This window comes from Cupressus sempervirens, chromosome 2 (assembly GCF_028749045.1).
Source record: "Cupressus sempervirens isolate cs-2001-9-10 chromosome 2, ASM2874904v1, whole genome shotgun sequence".
Taxonomy (NCBI): Eukaryota; Viridiplantae; Streptophyta; class Pinopsida; order Cupressales; family Cupressaceae; genus Cupressus; species Cupressus sempervirens.
Window position 1 is genome coordinate 38,221,636 of NC_143119.1, and position 7,300 is coordinate 38,228,935.

Sequence of the window (7,300 nt, forward strand, 5' to 3'; positions counted from 1 at the left end):
TTTTGTCTATGAATACCATTAAGGAGAAATAATCTTCAAATTTATAACTACAATACTCACCACCATTATGGGTATGTGCAGGATCATGGTGTGCCAAAAAGTGGCGATGTGAAAAAAAAAGAGTTTGAAGACGCCTAAAAGCGCTTCAAAATCCGCTCTGACTTTTTTTTACCTATCCAGGAACCAAACCTGGAAGGTTAAGCCAAGCCTTATCGGATATCCGATTTTAAATCCAATATCCGACTAATAATTAAAATCATATAATAGTATGATATATTATTTAATATTATTATTATTGATATAAAACAATAATAATAATATTAAATAATATATCATACTATTATATTATAATAATAATAATATTATTATTATTATATTATAATCGTATAATATTATACTATAATAATAATATTATAATAACATATTATATTATAATAATATAATATAATATTTCATATATTATAATATATAGTAATGTAATATAATATATATATATAATATAATATAATAATAAAAAGTAATATCTTATAATATAATATATAATAAAAAAGTATAATATATTATAAATTATATTAATATAGTATAATAATAATATTTTATATTATAATATATAGTAAATTAATATAATAAATATAAAATATAATATAAAAATATATAAAATGTAATATATATGTTATATTATATATATTGTCATATCAGATATCTGATACCTGTGCATGGATTAAACATAAAATCACAGACCCATGGCCCTTATTTTCATGCGAATTTGGGCCAGTCGGATTGGATATCAGATACCAAATCGGATATCAGATATCAGGTATGTCCCCCCCCCCCTGACTCGTTTTTAACCTAAATTTAATAGATTTTAACATGATTTTGTTTGTTTTAGTTGAATCTAGGGTTTTTTTTGACTAAAATGATTAAAATTTATATATATATTTTTAATATATATTATGTTTTACAATTCAATAGGAATGGCTCATCAAAATGATGACACTGAGGTACGGAATAATATTCCTCGCAACCCACCACCAAACAATCCAATATCCCCACAAAACCATCCACAAATGATCCTCTACCTCCTCAAAACCCTCCTCGAATCAAGGATTTGATAAATGAAAATCTCACTGAGTTGAGAGGTTTGCATAGAACATACAATAATGTACCTGCACTCGCTCTTATGTTATCCATGTTAAACACCATAGTGGATAACATTGAAACCCTTACAAACCAACAAAATGCCGCTCTTCATTGGTGTGATGAAATGCACCAAATGTTTGATGATGGTTTGGATTATGACGAGGTCACAGCCCTCAACATAACCAAAGACGATTTGGCAAGCCTTTTTGCTAACCCAAAAACAGGTATACCAGTTGACCCAAAAAAAACCAAACTATCGATTAAATGGTGCACAAATGACGCCATACGTGCAAATTTTTGGGACCGTTGGTGGATGGTCTTTGATATCCCTCCACATGGCAATTTAGACATACCATTTTATTTCCTTAGAAAATTATATGCAGAATTTGTGTTGAAACTTAATGTGAACTATTGGAGCATGAAGCCCAACATGGGCTTAGGACTAGGAGCTCCTCAGGATAGACCCTCTTTCCAGTGAAAGAAACTTGGCACTTTTGTCCCCCCCTCGATATCTCCCCCCCTCCTCGAGTGCAGCATCCAGATATTATGGCAAAGGCTAGCTCTCAGACCATCGAAGCCATTCATAGGCTGAGTAGCCTAATGATATCTTAGGCTAGGTCAGTCCTACCTCCTCATGTTGATGATGTTGGTGCCAGTTCATCATCGGCTAGCTCATCACACGTTTGTGTGCCTCACACTTGCATTACATGCAAGAATATTTTCCTACATCCCATACGTGATCTTCCTGAGTATCATTTTGTATTAGACGAGGATACACCAGACGCACGTGCAGAGGCTACAGACCCTGATGCGAGAGAGGAGGGGAATGCAGAGGCATGGACTCCTTCGGTGTCGGTATGTGTATACATTTTTTTGTTATGACATATGTGATTTAAAGTTAATTTTTATAATAGAGTAATTTTAATTTTTAATCCATACTAACTTTTACATGTATGTGATCTTCATTCATGTTTAGTTGATGACCGAGGAGGAGCTCAGACAGATAGATGATGCTACACTCTCGGCCATTTCATTTGGCCTTGAGACATCTACGGTACATTATGTTGTGTTTGCATTTCTTTTTGCTATTTGATATTGTAGCATATATGGTTGCTAATCTTTCTTTTATCTTCCAGATACCACCTACCCCAGGGAGACAAAGTGCGGGGGGTGAGCCAACATGCATTGACAAAGGAAAGGTAATTAGATGTTTTCTAATTGATTAAATATTGATGCATTCTTGTAAAATGTTTGTGGTAATATCATTTAATTACATTATTTATTGTATATAGGGTGTGGCTACTGGCGATGAGCCTGTACAGATTCGGCGTCCTAGATCATCAGGGATTTTCATTCGCACCAAGAGCCCCGTTGTATGTATAAGTATCATTTATTTTTTATTTTTTTAATTGATGCAAAGGAACATATGATTGTTGTTCTATACAATTTCTATGATTTTTTCTGTACCAATAATGATTCATGTCTTGCATATGCTCATTACAACTTAAATAGGCTTATATGCACCTGTCCAACCAACCAAGTTGGTTACGAAGGTTTATTTAATCAAACAAATACCAAATTACTACTTTCCCTCCAAAACTAATATGACCATTTGAATTTGAAATTCAAATTTCAAACTATAGTTTTTATGCATTCCCTAACTTTCTAAACTATTCCATTGACTCAAAATTGGTCATATGGATTTATTAAATGCAACTAAGTAAATTTCCAAAAAATTGAAGTTTTTATTGTTTTTTCTCCAAACCACCGTACACTCTGATCTCCCCCTTTCAACTGAGATCACATATGACATATATAAAGGTCTACATGACCGTTGCAACAACCATATAGGTGTTCCCAACCATAAAACAAACAAACAACCACTTTTTGCTAATACTGTTTAGACTCTAAATACCCTATTCTAAGGCCTTTTGGTCCCATGGAGTCACTTGGTTTATAACCACACCAAAATTCTTGTGGGCCCTACATGTGCCTTTATTACAAAACATAGACCAACTTGTAAAATATGGACCAAACCTTTATTCCAACTTCCTAATCTACTTGAATCCTCACTTTCATGGAGTGGCAAGGTGTCCGGCAACAAAGATACTTGTTCCCCCCTGCCACATAGGTTAGGTGCCCTTCACCACCTTTCCTCTCTCTCATTTTGAACACTAGTCCACCAAGTGAGTGATGTTCCTCTTAGTCTTGTTGTTGCTACTTTTACCTTCTTATCTTCCTCTATGTCTTCAAGATCAAAGTAGTTCTCAAGGGTCTCTATCCACCCTAGCACTTCTTCACTATCCATTTTACCCTAGTATATTAGAAAATCAATATGGTTCTTCCCACCATTACCTTGTACTGCCTTAATGATTCTCATAAATCTCCTTTCTTCAGGATCATCTATTGTCTCATGCTCTTGCCTTGCATTACAAACCTCTTCTTCTTCATGGTTCTCTCCATGATTTCTTCCTCTAACCTCTTCTCCTCTAGGTTCTTGCCTTTACTTTTCTAAGGATTCTATCCTTGCAATAAGCTTCAACCTCTCTCTTCTCATCTGTCTTTCTTCCCTCACTCTAGATGCTTCAAGTTCTCTCCTCTCTCTTTTCTCTTTTTCCAACTCTTCTCTCAATTCCTCAAGTTCTCTAGCCATTTGGTTTTTAGGAGGCATTTTGACAACAAGTTTTCTTCCTTCCCAAGGGCCAACTCACTAATTCTCTTTCTTTCCTCACCAAGAAATCTCTAAACACCACTTATGTACCTTTCAACTCTGGGACACACAAGGAGGAATTAGATACACCAAGGCTTCAACAAAGGGACCAGCACACTAAGGATTTTCAAGATTATAGGTCTTGGTCACACTCCTAAACACCCAAACTTCAAAACCCTCCTTAAAATGGCTTAAAAACCAAGGCCTTCTTAATGGGTCAACATATCTCATCATTTAATGGGTCAAAGGGGGTCATAGCTCACCCTATGATCCCATTTGACCCATATGAATGATTCGAGTATGTCCTTGGGGGTCCTAGGACCCCTAGGGACATATGTCGTCATTTCATGGGTCAAAGGGGGTCATAGGTCACCCTATGAACCCCTTTGACCCATATGAACGATTCGACTATGTGCCTAGGGGTCCTAGGACCCCTAGGAAAATATGTCCTTGTTTAATGGGTCAAAGAGGATCATAGGGTGACCTATGACCTCATTTGACCCATATTACCTATTCAAATATGTCCCTAGGGGTCCGAGGACCCCTAGGGACATATGTCATTGTTTAATGGGTCAAAGAGGGTCATAGGTCACCCTATGACCCCCTTTGACCCATATTACCCATTCAAATATGTCCTTAGAGACATATATTGTCGTTTAATGAATCAGAGAGGGTCATAGGTCACCCTATGACCCCCTTTGACCCATATTACCCATTCGAATATGTCCCTAGGCGGCCTAGGACCCCTAGAGACATATATCATCATTTAATGGGTCAAAGAGGGTCATAGGTCACCCTATGACCCCCTTTGACCCATACGAACGATTCAAATGTGTCCCTAGGGGTCCTAGGACCTCTAGGGACATATGTCGTCATTTAATGGGTCAAAGGGGGTCATAAGTCACCTTATGACCTCCTTTGACCCATATGAACGATTCGACTACGTCCCTAGAGGTCCTAGGACCCCTAGGGACATACGTCATCATTTAATGTGTCAAAGAGGGTCATAGGTCACCCTATGACCCCCTTTGACCCATATGAACGATTAAAATATGTCCCTAGGGGTCCTAGGACCCCTAGGGACATATGTCATCATTTAATGGATCAAAGGGGGTCATAGGTCACCCTATGACCACCTTTAACCCATATGAACGATTCAAATATGTCCCTAGGGGTCCGAAGACTCCTAGGACATATGTCATCGTTTAATGGGTCAAAGAGGGTCATAGGTCACCCTATGACCCCTTTTGAACCATATTACCCATTCGAATATGTCCCTAGGGGTCCAAAGACCCCCAAGGATATATGTCGTCGTTTAATGGGTCAAAGAGGGTCATAGGTCACCCTATGACCCCCTTTGACCCATATTACCCATTTGAATATGTCCCAAGGTGTCCTAGGACCCCTAGAGACATATATCATCGTTTAATGGGTCAGAGAGGGTCATAGGTCACCCTATGACCCCCTTTAACCCATATTACCCATTCGAATATGTTCCTAGGGGTCCTAGGACCCTTAGAGACATATATCATCATTTAATGGGTTGAAGAGTGTCATAGGTCACCCCATGACCCCCTTTGACCCATATGAACGACTGGACTATGTCCCTAGGGCTTGTAGGACCCGTACAAACATATGTCATCATTTAATGGGTCAAAGGGGGTCATAGGTCACCCTATGACCCCCTTTGACCCATATGAATGATTGAAATATGTCCCTAGGGGTCCTAGGACCCCTAGGGACATATGTCATCGTTTAATGAGTCAAAGAGGGTCATAGGTCAACCTATGACCCCCTTTGACCCATATTACCCATTCAAATGTCCGTATGGGTCTTAGGACCCCTAGGGACATGTGTCATCATTTAATGGGTCAAAGGGGGTCGTAGGTCACCCTATGACCCCCTTTCACCCATATGAACGATTCGACTATGTCCCTGGGGGTCCTAGGACCCCCAGGGACATATGTCATCATTTAATGGGTCAAAGGGGGTAATAGGTCACCCTATGACCCCCTTTGACCCATATGAATGATTCGACTATGTCCCTAGGGGTTCTAAGACCCCTAGGGAGATATGTCATCGTTTAATGAGTTAAAGAGGGTCATAGGTCACCCTATGACCCCCTTTGACCCATATTACCCATTTGAATATGTCCCAAGGGGTTCGAGGACCCCTAGGGACATATGTCGTCATTTAATGGGTCAAACAGGGTCATAGGTCACCCTATGACCCCCTTTGACCCATATTACCCATTAGAATATGTCCCTAGGGGTCCTAGGACCCCTATAGACATATATCGTCGTTTAATGGGTCAAAGAGGGTCATAGGTCAGCCTATGACTCCCTTTGACCCATATTACCCATTAGAATATGTCTCTAGGGGTCCTAGGACCCTTAGAGACATATATCGTTGTTTAATGGGTCAAAGAGGGTCATAGGTCACCCTATTACCCCTTTTGACCCATATGAACGATTCGAATATGTCCCTAGGGGTTCTAGGACCTCTAGTGACATATGTCATCATTTAATGGGTCAAAGGGGGTCATAGGTCACCCTATGACCTCTTTTGACACATATGACCTCCTTTGACACATATGAACGATTCGACTATGTCCCTAGAGTTCCTAGGACCCCTAGGGACATATGTCATCATTTAATGGGTCAAAGAGGGTCATAGGTCACCCTATGACCCCCTTTGACCCATATGAACAATTCAAATATGTCACTAGGGGTCCTAGGACCACTAGAGACATATGTCATCATTTAATGGGTCAAAGGGGGTCATAGGTCACCCTGTAACCCCTTTTAACCCATATGAACGATTCGAATATGTCCCTACGGGTCCTAGGACCCCTAGGGGCATATGTCGTCATTTAATGGGTGAAAGAGGGTCATAGGTGACCTATGACCCCCTTTGACCCATATTACCCATTGGAATATGTCCCTTGGGGTCCGAGGACCCTTAGGGACATATGTCATCATTTAATGGGTCATAGGGGGTCATAGGTCACCCTATGACCCCCTTTGACCCATATGAATGATTCGACTATGTCGCTAGGGGTACTAGGACCCCTAGGAACATATGTCGTCGTTTAATGGGTCAACGGGGTTCATAGGTCACCCTATGACCTCCTTTGACACATATGAACGATTCGACTATGTCCCTAGGGGTCCTAAGACCCCTAGGGACATATGTCATCCTTTAATGGGTCAGAGAGGGTCATAGGTCACCCTATGACCCCCTTTGACCCATAATACCCATTCGAATATGTCCCTAGAGGTCCTAGGACCCCTAGAGATATATATCGTCGATTAATGGGTCAAAGAGGGTCATAGGTCACCCTATGACCCCCTTTGACCCATACGAATGATTCGAATATGTTCTTAGGGGTCTTAGGAGCCCTAGGGACATATGTCGTCGTTTAATGGGTCAAAGAGGGTCATAGGTTAC